The sequence below is a fragment of the Malaclemys terrapin genome, chromosome 6 (genome assembly GCF_027887155.1).
Source record: "Malaclemys terrapin pileata isolate rMalTer1 chromosome 6, rMalTer1.hap1, whole genome shotgun sequence".
Taxonomy (NCBI): Eukaryota; Metazoa; Chordata; order Testudines; family Emydidae; genus Malaclemys; species Malaclemys terrapin.
The window spans coordinates 99,819,009-99,834,954 of NC_071510.1; positions in this window are offsets into that span (position 1 = coordinate 99,819,009).

Sequence of the window (15,946 nt, forward strand, 5' to 3'; positions counted from 1 at the left end):
AGAAGAGCGAAAAGAACATCCTGACCTAAACACTGTTTTGTGAAATGTAATTTATTCTTTTTATAGGGAAAAAAAATTAAATTTGACTGGGGGAAGAAAACAAACCTGTGTGTTTCTTAGCTATGTTTTTTGTTTAAATATTTTTATGGCAAAATAGGAGTGCTCTGGAAGGTAAAGGGCTGGTAGGTCTGGCACAAGCCAAGCATTGAGTAACAGTGCAAGCTTTCCCACAGTTTTGCCAGGCTCTCTCTCCTGAACTGTAGAGTTCCCAGCTCTTTGCAGTCTGGGAATTCAACACTTCATATTATGTGGTGGGTTTGTGATGCAAACTAAAATACCTATTGCACAAGCTTAAAGCCATTGTAATCAGTCTCTCTCACGATACAAGTCACATTGGAATCCAGGTCTCTGGCTGTGAAAGGCATTAACCCTCACTACCACTTTGGCCCAGCAACATCATTACCACTGCTGTACTAGGAATACCTGGGGGCTGCCCAGTGCTTCAGAATGGGACGGGTGGAGAAAAGTTGGATCAGGCTTCAAGCTCCCACCCCCACATCCACCACATGGCCCAGATATACATGTCTCACTGGGGCCACCACAGGGGCCAGAAGGTTCCTCACTTCCCAGAAAGAGAGAGAGACAGACTTGCAGAGCTCCCATTCCAATTATCTATTTCCACCCACAGGACTCAGTACATAACCCCCGCAGTATTTCCCCCTGCCCTCAAGGGACCACATGGGAGATCCTCCCTCCCTGGAACCGGAGGGGGGGAAGCACTGAGCAGCCCTGATCACCATTCTGCCTCCAGCCTCTGTCCCTACTAGTTCACCCTTTTCCCCTAGTTGGAATAACAGTGTTTGGCTGCTCTCAGGTAATGGGGTTAGTCTTGTAGCTCAAGTGGTTGAAACCTGAACCTTCAGACCTGCAGCACAGGGGTCTACCACTTGAACTACAAGACTAACTATGTTATGTGAGAGCAGCCACACACTGTTATTCCAAATAAGAAAAAGGGGTGACCTACTAGGGACAGATGCACCATTGACTCTTCCTCTTTACTTTAATATTTTGTAACTGTCCTTTTTGGTTTATAAATGAAGCTCAGTTTCTGATTCTGTTGAGGAATGAAGATCCAGAATCATTTCATGGTGGAGATGAGCCAAAATAAGTATTATTTAGCCAGCCCGTCTCCACTGCTTATACTTTAGGTTTTGAATTAAATAGAACCCAGATTTCATCGTATCACAATTGTTTTACAGTTCATGTTTCGAAACACCAACTGATCAGAGGTTTTGTGTTAACTCATCCCGTGGTAGCTTTGCCCCTATCTTTTTCCGTAATCTATAAGTAGATTATACAGTCTGTATGAAAAATGCAGCACTGTCTGAAACATTTTTCAATCTTTCTTTCCTGTGTTTGTTCTCCAGCTTGGCTAAAGCATATTGAAATGTGTCCAATAGTCCCAAAGAATATTTAAAAACTGCTGCCCATGTGTTTCTTTTCATCTTTATTTGAATGTTTTTTAAGTCTATGAAACTTGTTTATGTTTGACATTTAGTTAAAATGCTAAGAGGAAACTAAGATTAATCAGGTCATTTCAAATCAGCACAGCAGTATCATTCAGCCACAATGTGTGGGGAGGAGAAATGTCTTCACATTACATTCCAGATACTAAATGCCACACAAAATAGAAACATTGTCCCCGCTGCACCGCTAGTTTGATCACAAAACAAACTAAGCCTAAATAATAAAATTAAAACAAGGGAATCAAAATATAGACCAAGTTTAAGAGTTTGGCATTTATGACTTTATTCATAAAAATCATAACTGTTTTTTAAAATTCAGCTGTTTGTATAGAGTAACAACAATAGCCCAGATTCCGGGCTGAAAGTTGGTATAACTAGACACAAGAGGCTCACCCTAGCATAGAGGGACACTCTGGTGTCAGAACCAGGGGATTAGAGCAGCACAGGATTGAGGAAGTGGGAAGGACACCTTTATGCCAAGTTTCCCTGATCTCCCACACTCACAAGCTGCTCTGTGTTGTCCCCAGCAATAGAGGACGTTCTGGGCCAATTGCTTTCATTTATATAACACTTTTCTTTCTGAAAGAGCACCAAGTTCTTTACAACTCTGGGCTGGCTTTTGGAAACCCTTGCTTGCATGGGTAGTCTATTTCAATAGGGGAACTTGCCTGAGTAAGGATTTCAGGATCAGCTTTGCATTACAATTTTCACTGTTTATTGAAATACAGCTACATCTTGAAGAGGATAGCAGCCAAGCTGATAAACACCACATAGCAAGCTTCACAACGGTTGGGAGCTGGAGGGGCACTTTTGGCCACAGACATCTGAAAGTTGTTGTGGGAGATTTACTCTTGTTATGGACGCTACTCCCTTCTTATAGGTGAAACTAATGCGAATGACCAAGGGATGTAACTTACATTTGTTTATGATGCCACTTAACTGAAAGACTCTAGATTATTTCAGGAAGTGAGTGATTACAAAGATTCCTTCTCAGATGTGTTCTCCAGCTGACAGGGTATGTCCTCACTGCTAAACATAGAGGTGCTCTTGCTGTACATAACTTTTAAATAGGCATAAAATGTTATAGACAGAAGAGATTTACTGATGCACATCACAACATCTCATGTTCTTCAGGAGCGTTGACCTAGTCATGAGCAGCTTCAGGAGTGCAGTTTCTCCCTCTGATTCCCAGACGGGTGTAGCTCTCCTTCTCCCTGACTCTGGGGAGCTACCCCCTGCGGTAGACCAAATCTGTATTAAAAAAAACTAGGAAATTAGCAAACCAAAACTATATTTAAGGACAAAGTTGCATCTGGACAAATGCCATGCACCTAAACAGCATGGAAATAAGGTATTAAGGGGAAAGACTTGTGCATTCCTTTTCACCTCCATATTGCTTACAATACTGTTGATAGCACAGTCCAATGTGCCAGAAGGCTTTCACTTCCTTCTCCAAGGGGTACCCATATGTAATACATACACAAGCCTCATCAAACTGGCACTCAAAATGCAAAACCTTAATAGTGACCTCAACTGTGTTAAGGCAGAATACCTTCCCAACTGCATGGAATGAGCAACAGTCAAATGTGCCTATCTATTGATTATAACGGATATAAAACCATCTGAGGTCACTGTTAATGTTTTGTATTAGAGTGCAACCCTTATGGGATGTTGGAGACCATTATCTAGCTATAGTATTGCAGTCAATATGAAGGTAGAAAGCAATGCTCAAGTCTTTCTCTTTACAGCTTCTTTATTTCTATGCTTCTAAGCGTTTGGTGGTTGGAGTGTGTCTTATTGCAGCAGGTAATTTTTGTTTGCTGATTTAAAATGAGTCTTGGAGCAGGGAAAGATTTCCTTTCACACACCATCCCAAAAACCCTCAGGCTGACCCAGCATTAAACAACTAGACCATCACATGATTTTTTTCTGTTGTGAAACTACTACTATTAGAGACATGGCATTTAGAATTTCTTTTTCTTTAAGTTTCAAGATGACCAAATTGTTCCAGTAATTTCTGATCTCACTGCCAGTTGATTATTAATGCAGCTGGCTATAAACAAATTGACTGATGTCAGTTTCATAATAAAGGATGACAACCCTGGACAAGGGGCCCATGGGAGGTAGAAGGAGGTGGATCAAACAATTGTAAATCTGACGATGCGGCTACAAGTTCTTTGGCAAGATGATTTTCTGCTTTTTATAGCAATAATTATCCAAGAGGTTTTTTTTTTTCCCCCTTTGGTATATGTCTGTGCATCTCTTGCTCACTCCATCCTTATTTTAATAGAGTACATAAATATGCTTATTTGGCATTACCAAATAATACACTATTTAGCATGACAAGAAAAGATTCCTCAAGATAAATTATCAATGGAATTACTAGCTACACTGCCAATTGATATCTCAGATTTCCTCTTTGTTATATAAATTAATATTAATTGTGAAATAATCTTTGTTGTCATCTAAGACTTCACCTGCAGTCAATTCAGCCATCCTGGTGCAGGGCTTTAGCTGTGCACCACACAGAGACCTGTTGACTTCACTGGGTTTCCAATGGGTAGAGTCATTTGCCAAGTTGTCACTCTGAGAGCCCCCATTGTCCTTCTCTCCCAGTTTTCAGTTAGTTCTGTTCTCCCATTACACCCTGCCCTGAAACCTTTTTTAATAAGCACTTTTTCCAATTAATGTTCTTGCTAGTAGGGTGCTGCTATAGTTTTCCTGGCCAGTGCAGACAGCAATGAACAATATTCTAAATTACTTTACATAGACTGGTGAGTGCTTATCAATAAAACAGTTACAGTACCAGTAGACAGGGCTTTAGGCCTTAGGTCCTGAGCTGCCAAACATGTGCTTGCTTAACTTAACTCAGCCTTAGTGAGACTTGACCTCAACTGCACTGCTCAAAGTCTTAAAGTTAAATACATGCGTAAGTATTTACAGGATTGGGTCCTTGGGGATAACTTGCTGTAATGTCTCTGTGGCAGGCTATTAACAAAGCCATACTGTTAGTTATTTTTGAAGCAAGGTACATTTGGAATGTACCTTGATATTGAACATTTCAATAAAAAGTTTATGGATAAATACACAGCACAACAAAACCATTCTTATTCATCCCAGTACACTGAAGTATTTTTATTTTAATTCAATTCAAAGCCAAGCTCCAAGTGAGTAGTGTTGTGATATCTGGACCTACAAATTTGCCCTAAGTGTGAGCTCAACTGTGAAAAGTGAGTGAAAGGTCATAAAATGCACAATAACCTAGAACAATAAATGTTAATGGAAAAAGACGCAAAAGGGAGACAAAAAGACTACATTAGTTTAAACAAAGACGACCTACTATTATAACTCAAGAACTGTGTTAAAATCATGTCTCGTAAACAAGAAAAATATGGGATTGGAAATCAATGAACCAAATTTGGTTTGTTGGAAACTAGGCCTAATTTGTGGACAAAATAATGAGAGGATGGGTTGTTCTGCCAATCACTCACTTTTGGGATCCTCAAAAAGAGGCTTTTTAGGGAAAATGCTGGCTACCACAACACTGGTTCCTGGCTGACTGAAAGAAGGGACAGGAGCCAGCTCTACCAGCATGGCTGCCACCCCCACAATCTCCTGGGACCACAGACCTTCTTTGTCCTAATCCTGAGAGAGATATCCTGACCCGGCCAGGCCAGAGAGAGGGACATAAATGACACTGCCATCAGCTCAATCCTGAACATCACTTGGAATGTGCTATTTTGTCTCCTGAAGGGTGTGTCCTTTCCCTTCCCTACCTTATTTCTTCCCTTTCCTATTTCTCTTTTTGTTCCTTCTGTCTAATGATGGTCTGGCTTAGCTGGCCAAGACTGCATATGTTGCCACACTGCTCCAAGCCTGTGACCAGAAAGGCAGCTAAAAAGCAAAACCCTAAACAGCAGAATATTGGTACAAGTTTGACAGGTCTCAGAATGGCTGATCAGACCATGTGCTGGGCCTGTGTTTTCCAGGTGCAAGGCTGCAAGTGAGAGTCAACAGCAGAGACAGAAGCTGCATTTTTTAAGCTTTGCTGTTCCTGTCTCTCCCATTTTGTGTGTTTGGCTTGTTTTCTCTTCCAGGAAACAGGATCAAGCTTTAACGGCATCAGCAGCAACAGCTCCAGTCCATCCCAGTAACTACTCTTTTCCTCAAAAGCACAGTCAAAGAGACAGTCAAACAAGGGTTTTTTTTCCTTCTAAAAATGCTCTACAGTTAAAGTAAAAGGGAACAAGAAATGCTGTTAACTAGGGATGGTCTAGACAGTATTTGGTCCTGCCATGTGGGCAGGGGACTGGACTAGATGACCTCTCTAGGTCCCTTCCAGTCCTAGAATCTATGAATCTTAACACAAAAAACATATTTAATAGTTTACATTTCAAATGCTTTAAGCTTTATTCCTCCTTTTTTTTCCTGTGTCATAAATAAAAGGTTAACAAAAAACAAACTACACCTCTACCCAGATATAACTCAACCCAATACAATACAAATTTGGATATAACACGGTAAAGCAGTGTTCTGGGGGGTGGGGCTGCGCACTCCGGCAGATCAAAGCAAGTTTGATATAACGCAGTTTCACCTATAACGCGGTAAGTTTTTTTGGCTCCTGAGGACAGCATTATATTGGGGTAGAGATGTACGTGTTTGCCATGGTACTAAGCAGACTGGGGTCTCTATATGCCAAACCCCAAACCTTGTTTAACACTGTTTAACGGTGGACAGTGACTGGGTCATGTTAACACCTTTGGCTCTTTGGGCCCATTTATTTAATCTAAATTAGTACAATAGCATCAGAAAGAAGAAAAGTTGCCTAGAAGGAACGATGAGCTGAGGTGAAGGGATCTCCTGCTGTCGCTGGAGACCAGATGAGCGAAGAACCAGGCTGCTTTCTGTCAACCGGGGCTGCCAGCGGCCTTAGAATCATACAATCAGAGATTGTGTAGAATCATACAATCATATTAGGGTTAGAAGAGACCTCAGGAGGTCATCTAGTCCAAACCCCTGCTCAAAGCAGGACCAACGCCAACTAAATTATCCTAGCCAGGGCTTTGTCAAGCCGGGCCTTAAAAACCTCTAAGGATGGAGATTCCGCCACCTCCCTAGGTAACCCATTCCAGTGCTTCACCACCCTCCTAGTGAAATAGTGTTTCCTAATATCCAACCTAGACCTCCCCCACTGCAACTTGAGACCATTGCTCCTTTTTCTGTCATCTGCCACCACTGAGAACAGCCTAGCTCCATCCTCTTTGGAATCCCCTTTCAGGTAGATGAAGGCTGCTATCAAATCCCCCCTCACTCTTCTCTTCTGCAGACTAAATAACCCCAGTTCCCTCAGCCTCTCCTCGTAAGTCATGTGCCCCAGCCCCCTAATCATTTTTTATGCCCTCCATTGGACTCTCTCCAATTTGGCCATATCTCTTCTGTAGTGGGAGGCCCAAAACTGGATGCAGTACTCCAGGTGTAGCCTCACCAGTGCCAAATAGAGGGGAATAATCACGTCCCTCGATCTGCTGGCAATGCTCCTGCTAACACAGCCCAATATGCCGTTGGCCTTCTTGGCAATGAGGGCACACTGCTAACTCATATCAAGCTTCTCGTCCACTGTAATCCTTTTCTGCAGAACTGCTGCTTAACCAGTTGGTCCCCAGCCTGTAGCGGTGCATGGGATTCTTCCTTACTAAGTGCAGGACTCTGCACTTGTCCTTGTTGAACCTCATCAGATTTCTTTTGGCCCAATCCTCCAATTTTTCTAGGTCACTCTGGACCCTATCCCCACCCTCCAGCATATCTATTTCTCCCCCTGCACTTAGTATCATCTGCGAACTTGCTGAGGCTGCAATTAATCCCATCATCCAGATCTAGAGTGACCAGACAGCAAGTGTGAAAAATTGGGACAGGGAGTGGGGGGGAGGGGCGTAATAGGAGCCTATACAAGAAAAAGATCCAAAAATCGGGACTGTCCCTATAAAAATCGGGACATCTGGTCACCCTATCCAGATCATTAATAAAGATGTTGAACAAAACCGGCCCCAGGACTGACCCCTGGGGCACTCCACTTGATGCCAACTAGACATCGAACCACTGATCACTACCCATTAAGCCCGACAATCTAGCCAGCTTTCTATCCACCTTATAGTCCATTCATCCAATCCATACTTTTTTAACTTGCTGGCAAGAATACTGTGGGAGCCCATATCAAAACCTTTGCTAAAGTCAAGATATATCACATCCACCGCTTTCCTCATATCCACAGAACCAGTTATCTCATCATAGAAGGCAATCAGGTTGGTCAGGCATGACTTGTCCTTGGTGAATCCATGTTGACTGTTCCTGATCACCTTCCTCTCCTCCAAGTGCTTCAAAATGGATGCCTTGCACTCACAATCCTGCTGTCTCTAAAGAGGGGGAACAGGACACAGTGGTATTATCCCATAAGCCAATGTCTTCTGAACCTTGACAGCAAGGACCCCCCACCCCAACCCTGCTGTCTCAAGGGGGAGAGAGGAGCTGGGGACCTCTGAAGAGCCTGATAGATGAGGCCACTAAGCACACGTTTCCCCTTGCAATAGCATAGACTGTCATAATGACCGATATATTTATCATAGCACCTCCTAAATATGTATGTTAGTATGTAACTAATCATCTTATTCTCCCTTTCCAGACTTCCTAGACATAATCTGCAATTAATATGGGAGGAGAGCTCCCGATATTCAAAAAAGAAGCAAAAAGGAGCCTTAGTCCTCTTTCACGTCTATTTCCTAGTTCATACATTGTCATAACTCACTCCATATATTCCTGTATAGTCTTAACAAAAGATCTGGAGTCTGGTTAAAGTTCGTAATGCCAGAAAATTACTTTTATTAATTTTTTTAGTTCAATGTTTTATTTAGATTCTAGGCACTGACAGTGAGAAAAGAGGAGAAAAAAAATCAGCAGTGAAGGAGATAGAAGGGTAAGTCTATGGGGTGTTTGATGAATGAGGAACAAGTACATTATTGCATATCGAAAATGAGCAAGCATTATTGAGTAAGAACAATTTAAAAATGGAACAGTAAATTAATTAATGGAGATATCCCATCTCCTAGAACTGGAAGGGACCTTGAAAGGTCATAGAGTCCAGCCCCCTGCCTTCACTAGCAGGACCAAGTACTGATTTTTGCCCCAGATCCCTAAGTGGCCCCCCTCAAGGATTGAACTCACAACCCTGGGTTTAGCAGGCCAATGCTCAAACCACTGAGCTATCCCTCCCCCAAAGGAACAATATATTTGTGATGGTGCTATGAGCAAATCTGAAAAGATCAGAGATATTAATGTTTGCAACAACGGAGATTAAACAGTGTTAATGAGCTTACTCTGAAGCCGCTTTCAGTGAAAAGAGGGGGAATAGTTTGAGTTCAGTAATGATAGTACTGTACTTTGAATAATATTTTACATTTGTACAGCTCCTTTCCCTTTGTAGATTGTATTATTGTTTGGGTAAAGGGAAAGCATAAAGGAAGATGACAAAGATGGATTATAATGGTCTGCTGTTAAAATGCTGGATAAGCTAACTGTGCAGACAACCTTTTATGCTTTCCAAATTAATTACACGTCAGTGTATCTAGAACAAATATATGCAGAAAAGGGTCACAAATTCCAGAAGGGTCAAATGAAGTGACTCATGTATTTCCAAAACAGTAAACAGTATTATAACAAATTACTGTCCAGATTTTCCACTGTGCTATATCTGATGCACAAACCATTCTGTACTGACACTTTTCCCTCTGAGTCATACTGAACCAATGCCTCCAGCTCAGTGTTAGAGTTCATGCTGGAGTCTCCGTCTTGTGAAAGGGATGAAAAAGAAATGTCTTGATCACCTGGGCTCATTAATATTCCATGGCCCATTTTACAAAATTAGGAGTGCTAGCTATCCCCTCAGTTATATCTACAGAGAACCAACACAAGTGACAAGTCATAAGCATGGAGCAGTGTAAATGGTAGTGTCCTAATTTGGATGGCCTCAAATCCATAAAAACATTAGGGCATCTGCAGATTCCAAGGACAAAATTACTTTGTTCATTCTACAAACACAGACACCTGAGATAATACTCTGTGGGTACCTTGCAGCTTTTCCCTCTTCTCTAACCCCCTTTCCCAAGTTTTACTATTGGAAGAGGTGTTCTGGAAATCCTGCACTCCATACATTTAATCTGAAGGGTCAGAGAGTTATTACTACTACTGGATGATCTGGAGAACATAGATTATAACATGGAATTAGAAGTGAAGGGTCTTAACTGGAATACCAGAGCTTAGAGGTAATGGCAGGGTGACTAATGGGAACTAGGATATGGAGGTGGAAATTACCACAACCGAAGTAGAAGTTACACTCAAACAGTTTAATGGGACTAAATCGGGGGTCCCAGGTAATCTCCATCCAAGAATATTAAAGGAACTGGCACATAAAATTCAAGACCAATAGCAAGGATTTTTTAATGAATCTGTAAACTCAGGTCAGACCATATGACTGGAAAATTGTTAATATAGTATCTATTTTTAAGAAAGGGTAAAATGTTATCCAAGAACTACAGGCCTGTTATTTTGGCCTCAATTGTATAGGAAGTCTTGGAACAAATTTTGAAAGAGAAAGTAGTTAAGGATTGTGACAAAGTTCCTCCTCTGCCTTGTGGTCCTGCGCTTTTTGGCAGATTTGCTTGCCTCAGAGTTTCACAGCAGCCCTCAGTTTGGCCACTTCTGCTAGAGGTTCAAACCTGCCGTTCACTCAGCTAACCTCATCACTGGCCAGCATGGGGGAAATGAGGACAATCCCTGCAGTCTCTGTGCTCCACCTAGTGGGTAAGGGACAGGCCAGATCCCTTTCCAAATTAGACCTTCCCTTCTGGTGTTGCTCACAGACCAGGTCAACTCCTCCTGTGTCCAATCAGGAGTTGGAGGAAACCCAGGCCTACCCTCTACACCAGGTTCCAGCCCAGGGCCCTGTGGATAGCAGCTGTCTATATATCCTGTATCAGCTGCATGACAGCTACATCTACAAATCCCTGGTCTACTTCCCTATGGCCTCCCCCCAGCACCTTTTTTAATCCTCACCATAGGGTCTTCCTCCTGAAGCCTGATCACACTTATACACCTCAGTCCACCAGCAGCATTCCTTCTTGCTCACCCTCCACTAACTAATGGAAGAGCCTTTTTAAACCAGGAGTCCTGATTAGTCTGCCTGCCATCATTGATTCTAGTATGTTCTTAATTGGCTCCATGTGTCTTAATTAGCCTGCCTGTCTTAATTGGTTCTAACAGGTTCCTGATTGCTCTAGTGCAGACCCTGCTCTAGTCACTCAGGGAACAGAAAACTATTCACCCAGTGGCCAGTATATTTGCCTTCTACCAGATTCCTGTAACATCACTCCCGTTTCTGTTTTTTTCATTAGTTGTCCCCAGTATTTATTTGGTATCACGGACCTGTGGATCCTCCCCTTAGGCTGGGGGGAGGTCCTTTCACACTTCCTGGATGCCAACAGGACCAGATTCCTGTACTCCACTGGTCTGGGTCTGTCACAGGACATAGAGATGAATGGTCATAGGAATAAAATATAACATTTTTTTTTATAAAAAGTAGATTGTGCCACACCAACCTGATTTCCTTCTTTGAGAAAATAACTGATTTTTTAGACAAAGGAAATGCAGTAGATCTAATATATCTAGATTTCAATAAGGCATTTGATACAGTTCCACATGGGAAATTATTAGTTAAATTGGAGAAGATGGGATTAATATGAGAATTTAATAAGATTGAATTGAATATGAGAAAGGTGAATAAGAATCTGGTTGAAGGGGAGACTACAACAGGTCATATTGAAAGGTGAAATGTCAGGCTGGAGGGAGGTCACTATTGGAGTTCCTCAGGGATCGGTCTTGGGACCAATCTTATTTAACATTTGTATTATGTCCGTGGCATAAAAAGTGGGAGTGGGCTAATAAAATTCGCGGATGACACAAAGTTGGAGGTATTGCCAATATGGAGCAGGACTGGAATATCATTCAAGATCTGGATGACCTTGTAAACTGGAGCAATAGAAATGGGATGAAATGTAATAGTGCAAAGTGCGAGGTTGTGCATTTGGGGAATATCGACAAAAATTTGTGCTAAAAACTGGTGATGTATCAGTTGGAAGTGACAAAGGAGGAGAAAGACCTGGGAATATTGGTTGATCACGGGATGACTATGAGTTGCCTATATGATGCAGCTGTGAAAAAGGCTAATGCAGTCCTAGGATGCATCAGGCAACATATTTCAAGTAGGGATAGGGAAGTGTTAGTACCATTATATAAGGCACTGGTGACACCTCATCTGGAATACTGTGAATAATTCTGGTCTCCCGTGTTTAAGAAAGATTAATTCAAACTGGAACAGGTGCAGAGAAGGGCTACTAGGATGATCCGAGGCAGGAGTGCCATAACTTTGGTAGAAGTGAGGAGGCCATAAAGGCCCACCTCCCTCCATGGCCCCACCCTGCTCTTCCTCTTCCCTCAAGGTCCTGCCCCTTCTGTGGTCCTACCCCGTAGCCCCGTCCCTTCGCCAGGCCAGAAGCTGGAGCTGGGCCGTGGTTAGAGCCATCCGGGAAGCCTAGACTGCTCTAGGGAGCCCCACACCCTCCACCTGCCCTGGGCAGCACATCCCAGGGGGCGGGGTCACGGACTGGGGGCTGCTCTTGGGCTGTCTATGAGTCTATTGAAGTTGGAGGAAGTAAGAATCCAGGCACAGTTCCAAACTTTGTGGTTTGGGCCCATCTCTAATTATTGGAATCTTCCACAAATAATATGAATGAATCTCTTTTCTTTTCTGAATGAATTGACAATTTACTTGTATTAGAGACTTCCCAAGGACTTATATGGCTTCTCTAGAAAACATTAGCCTTTTGTACGCAGAATTATCCTGCTTTTCCCAGAAGTGTTTGATAACATGTTGAACTCTGGAAACCAAGCTGAACTCTTAGAGCCACTAGCGGAACTGAAAGTTTACTCCTTGACAATTCAAGGCTCGTTTTTTTCCAGATTGCACTATTTGTCTGTTGAAAAGTGGGAAGTTTTGCAAAGGTTAGGTGTTGCCTCAGGTGTATTGGGAAATTACCTTTGCAGGTTTGGCCTCTATTAGGATGACACTTGAATTGTTGGAAAGATTTACATATTTATATTGCCTAAAAGTTTGGAAACTTTTGATCTGTAGCAAAGCACCATAGATCACAGAAAATATACAGAAGTCCAGGCACAGAAAAAATCAAGTGAGGACACTGATTGTGAATGAATTTTTCTTTGTTATTTTTAAAAAATGGGGGGCCAGATCCTCAGCTGACTTCAGTGGAGCTGCACTGATTTACACCAGTTGAAAATTTTGACATAATGTATTGAAGCAATGAATGTCCCTGGCCTGGCAGAATAGATCTCTGTTCTTAAACAGGATTCTTCATATTTTTTATAGTGTACACAGAGCTGATGCTAGTCTCATCTGGATTCTTGCTGGGATATAATATTCAATAAGAAGTTAGGACATAGGGCTTGATTCACCTTGATTTATGCCTATGTGAGGCCACTGAAATCAGTGGAGCTACACTATTGGAGTGCAACTTGAGTAATGCAGTGAAGAACCAAGCTTCGTGGTCTTCAATTGATATTTAAGCTGATTAATAGGTCTGTACTAGGGAACTGGTTCAGTTGCTATGTATGCTGGAGTCCTATTCCAAAGTGCACCTTTGATAGGGCAGCTCTAATTTATGATTTGTCAAATCCCTCTAGAGGCTGAGATGCCAACCAGGGATCATGCTCTGGACCTTCATGTTGGGGGAATCCTCAGCTGCCTGTTTTGACCCTTTCATGGCTATAGTGATGCAAAAGGCCTATAGTGTGGGCCAGAATTTGGCCCATAAATTTGTACAGGACTCTAGGATTAGGGTCTGCAGACTTGTTCCCCGAAACCCAGTACCTCAGAACAATCTGAAACGTGCCAACTGCTAAGTGCCAAAAGTGCCAGCTGCTAATTATAGCACTGGCACAGATCTATATCAACATTCCCTGTTTTCATGTTCCTACAAGTCCCCCTCTATAGGGGAAATCATGACAGCTCTTCATTATTGATATTGCTACAATGTAGAGATACAGGCAATCCAGTGAAAATGGTTCAGGTTCTTTGTCTGAAATGTAGAGATAGTGCTTATCCAAGGGAAGAGTCTGACCTAAAACCCATTTCTAAAACCCCACAGTTAATGGATGTTTGGAATTGCTATACTACAACTAATAATTTTAAATAATAACATTTCCAAACCCCCCTTAACTCTGGAGGGGTTAAAAACTAATTCCAAATTTGAGGCTTGATCCCATCGTTAGTTCATTCCTTTCCTCAGCAGCGGCGGTATTTATGAGACCACTTTATACATATAATGTGTTTCTGTTCTTTTCTGTAATCACAGAATAACAACAACATAAAAGTTCTAAAGTTAAAAAGACCAGAGAGTGGTTTTACAACACTATATTGCACATTGTTTATATCATGTGAGAACTGCTTAGCTATAGTCCATTTCAGAAGCACAAGTTATTGCAAAATTTGGAAGTAATTTTAGGAACCCAAGGACCTTGTGGGCCATGGACTCACTCCCTGAAAACTCCCCAGATGTGGAGCCACTAGGCAGATGGTGAGAAATGTGTTTTTACATATTCATCTGTTAATGCAAAGGTCCCAGTGCAGACATTAACACTCGAAAGTGTTATGTGGATTTGGAACAATCCCTGGAAGAGTTCTGTTCCATAAAAAATGATTCTGACAATCTGTGACAGAGATAATCCTGTCCTATTTCCATGCCAAAAGCCTGGCTTCCAATCAAGAAGCCAGATCTAATGAGCCAGACTCACTCCTGTACCCACACCAGTACTGGGGTGCTGCTTCCACCACTCCAGCCACTCTTCACAGCAGCACCCCAGCCCAGTGATTACATTATTACTATTCTTTTAATTTTTGTTCATTATTATTTTAGGTCAGAAAGAAGCAGCAGCAATGACAGGAATGATAAAGTAGTAGAAACAAATCTTGCATTTTTTCAGTTGCAGAGATGAATGATGAAGATGATGATATATTTGTAGTACAGTAATGCCTAGAAGCCCCATCCGAGATCAGAGCCTCATTATGCTAGGTACTGTGCAAACATAGTAAGAGACGGTCTCTGCCCTTAAGTCTAAATACAAGGCAGATAAAGTGTGTGTGTGGGGGGGAAACAGAGGTGATTGATCCACCCCACTCTCTGGGTGAGCCAGGAATAAAGCTCACATTTCCCAACTTCTAGCCAGGTGTCTAGTCACTGGACCACACTGGCCAGACACAGTCTCCAATGTTTTATAAGTGTTCTCAAACTATGACAATTTAAAAGGTATAAAGAAAGCCTGAACTTTTTTTCTTTAAAGGGAGGAGGAAAAGAAAGGGAGAGAAGAAAGGAGGTTCTGCTTGCTTTCATTATTAGAAATTCAAGTTTAGCCTACATAGTTCTTTTTCAGAAAGACTCTATGAACAACTTGAGAACTAATAGGCTTATGGTAATGATGTCAGAGACACCCAAGTGAGTAAAATCTGGATCCTCCAAATTTAGAGGCACACCCATATGTCATCACACAGAAAACAAATCCTGTTCCTCTGATAGAATGATGTAGGAGAAAGTTGGTATGGGGATCTTTTCAGAGCTTTCGTTCCCCTTAATCTCCTCCTGCAGTTATTACTGCACAAGTGGATATTCTGACTCAAAGGGTCTAATTCCTTAGTAAGGGAGGTACTAAGGGTGACAGAATCAGGCTCTGAGTGCACCAAAAGTCCTAATTAATTTTAATTTTGCATGTCTAGTATAATTGCTGACTAGCCTTCCACTAAAGCTAAATCCTGAAATGGGTGGTTCATCTGTAAGCTTGGGAAAATCTCGTCACACACTGAAGTCACTCGTCTATTTGATTGCTAATTGCCTTTAAGAGTCCTGTTTGGCTAGTCCTACTCAGCAAGTAAGTATCACCAGAGAAAGATAGTAGATTTCCTAAGACATGGGTAATAGCATAAACAAAGCTATTAAGGAGGATGGGGAAAACATTATCGATAATTTCTGGGGTAACTAGTAGAGGCAAAACAAATTCTGAGGACATTAATTTGGTCATAAACATCCTTTATTGCTCAACTGCTCCACAAGAAAATACAGGGGGAATGGAGAAAAGAAAAGAAAAGAAAAGAAAAGAAGGAAGGAGAGGGTATTTTGTGGTGTCTGGGACAAATTACATTATCAAGCAAGGATGTATTTTAATTAAAGGACAATATGTCTTTTGAGAGTATCGTCTCCTGCCTTCTTCCAACCTTCTACTCCAAGAGGAGATGCATAGATTTTGAGGTC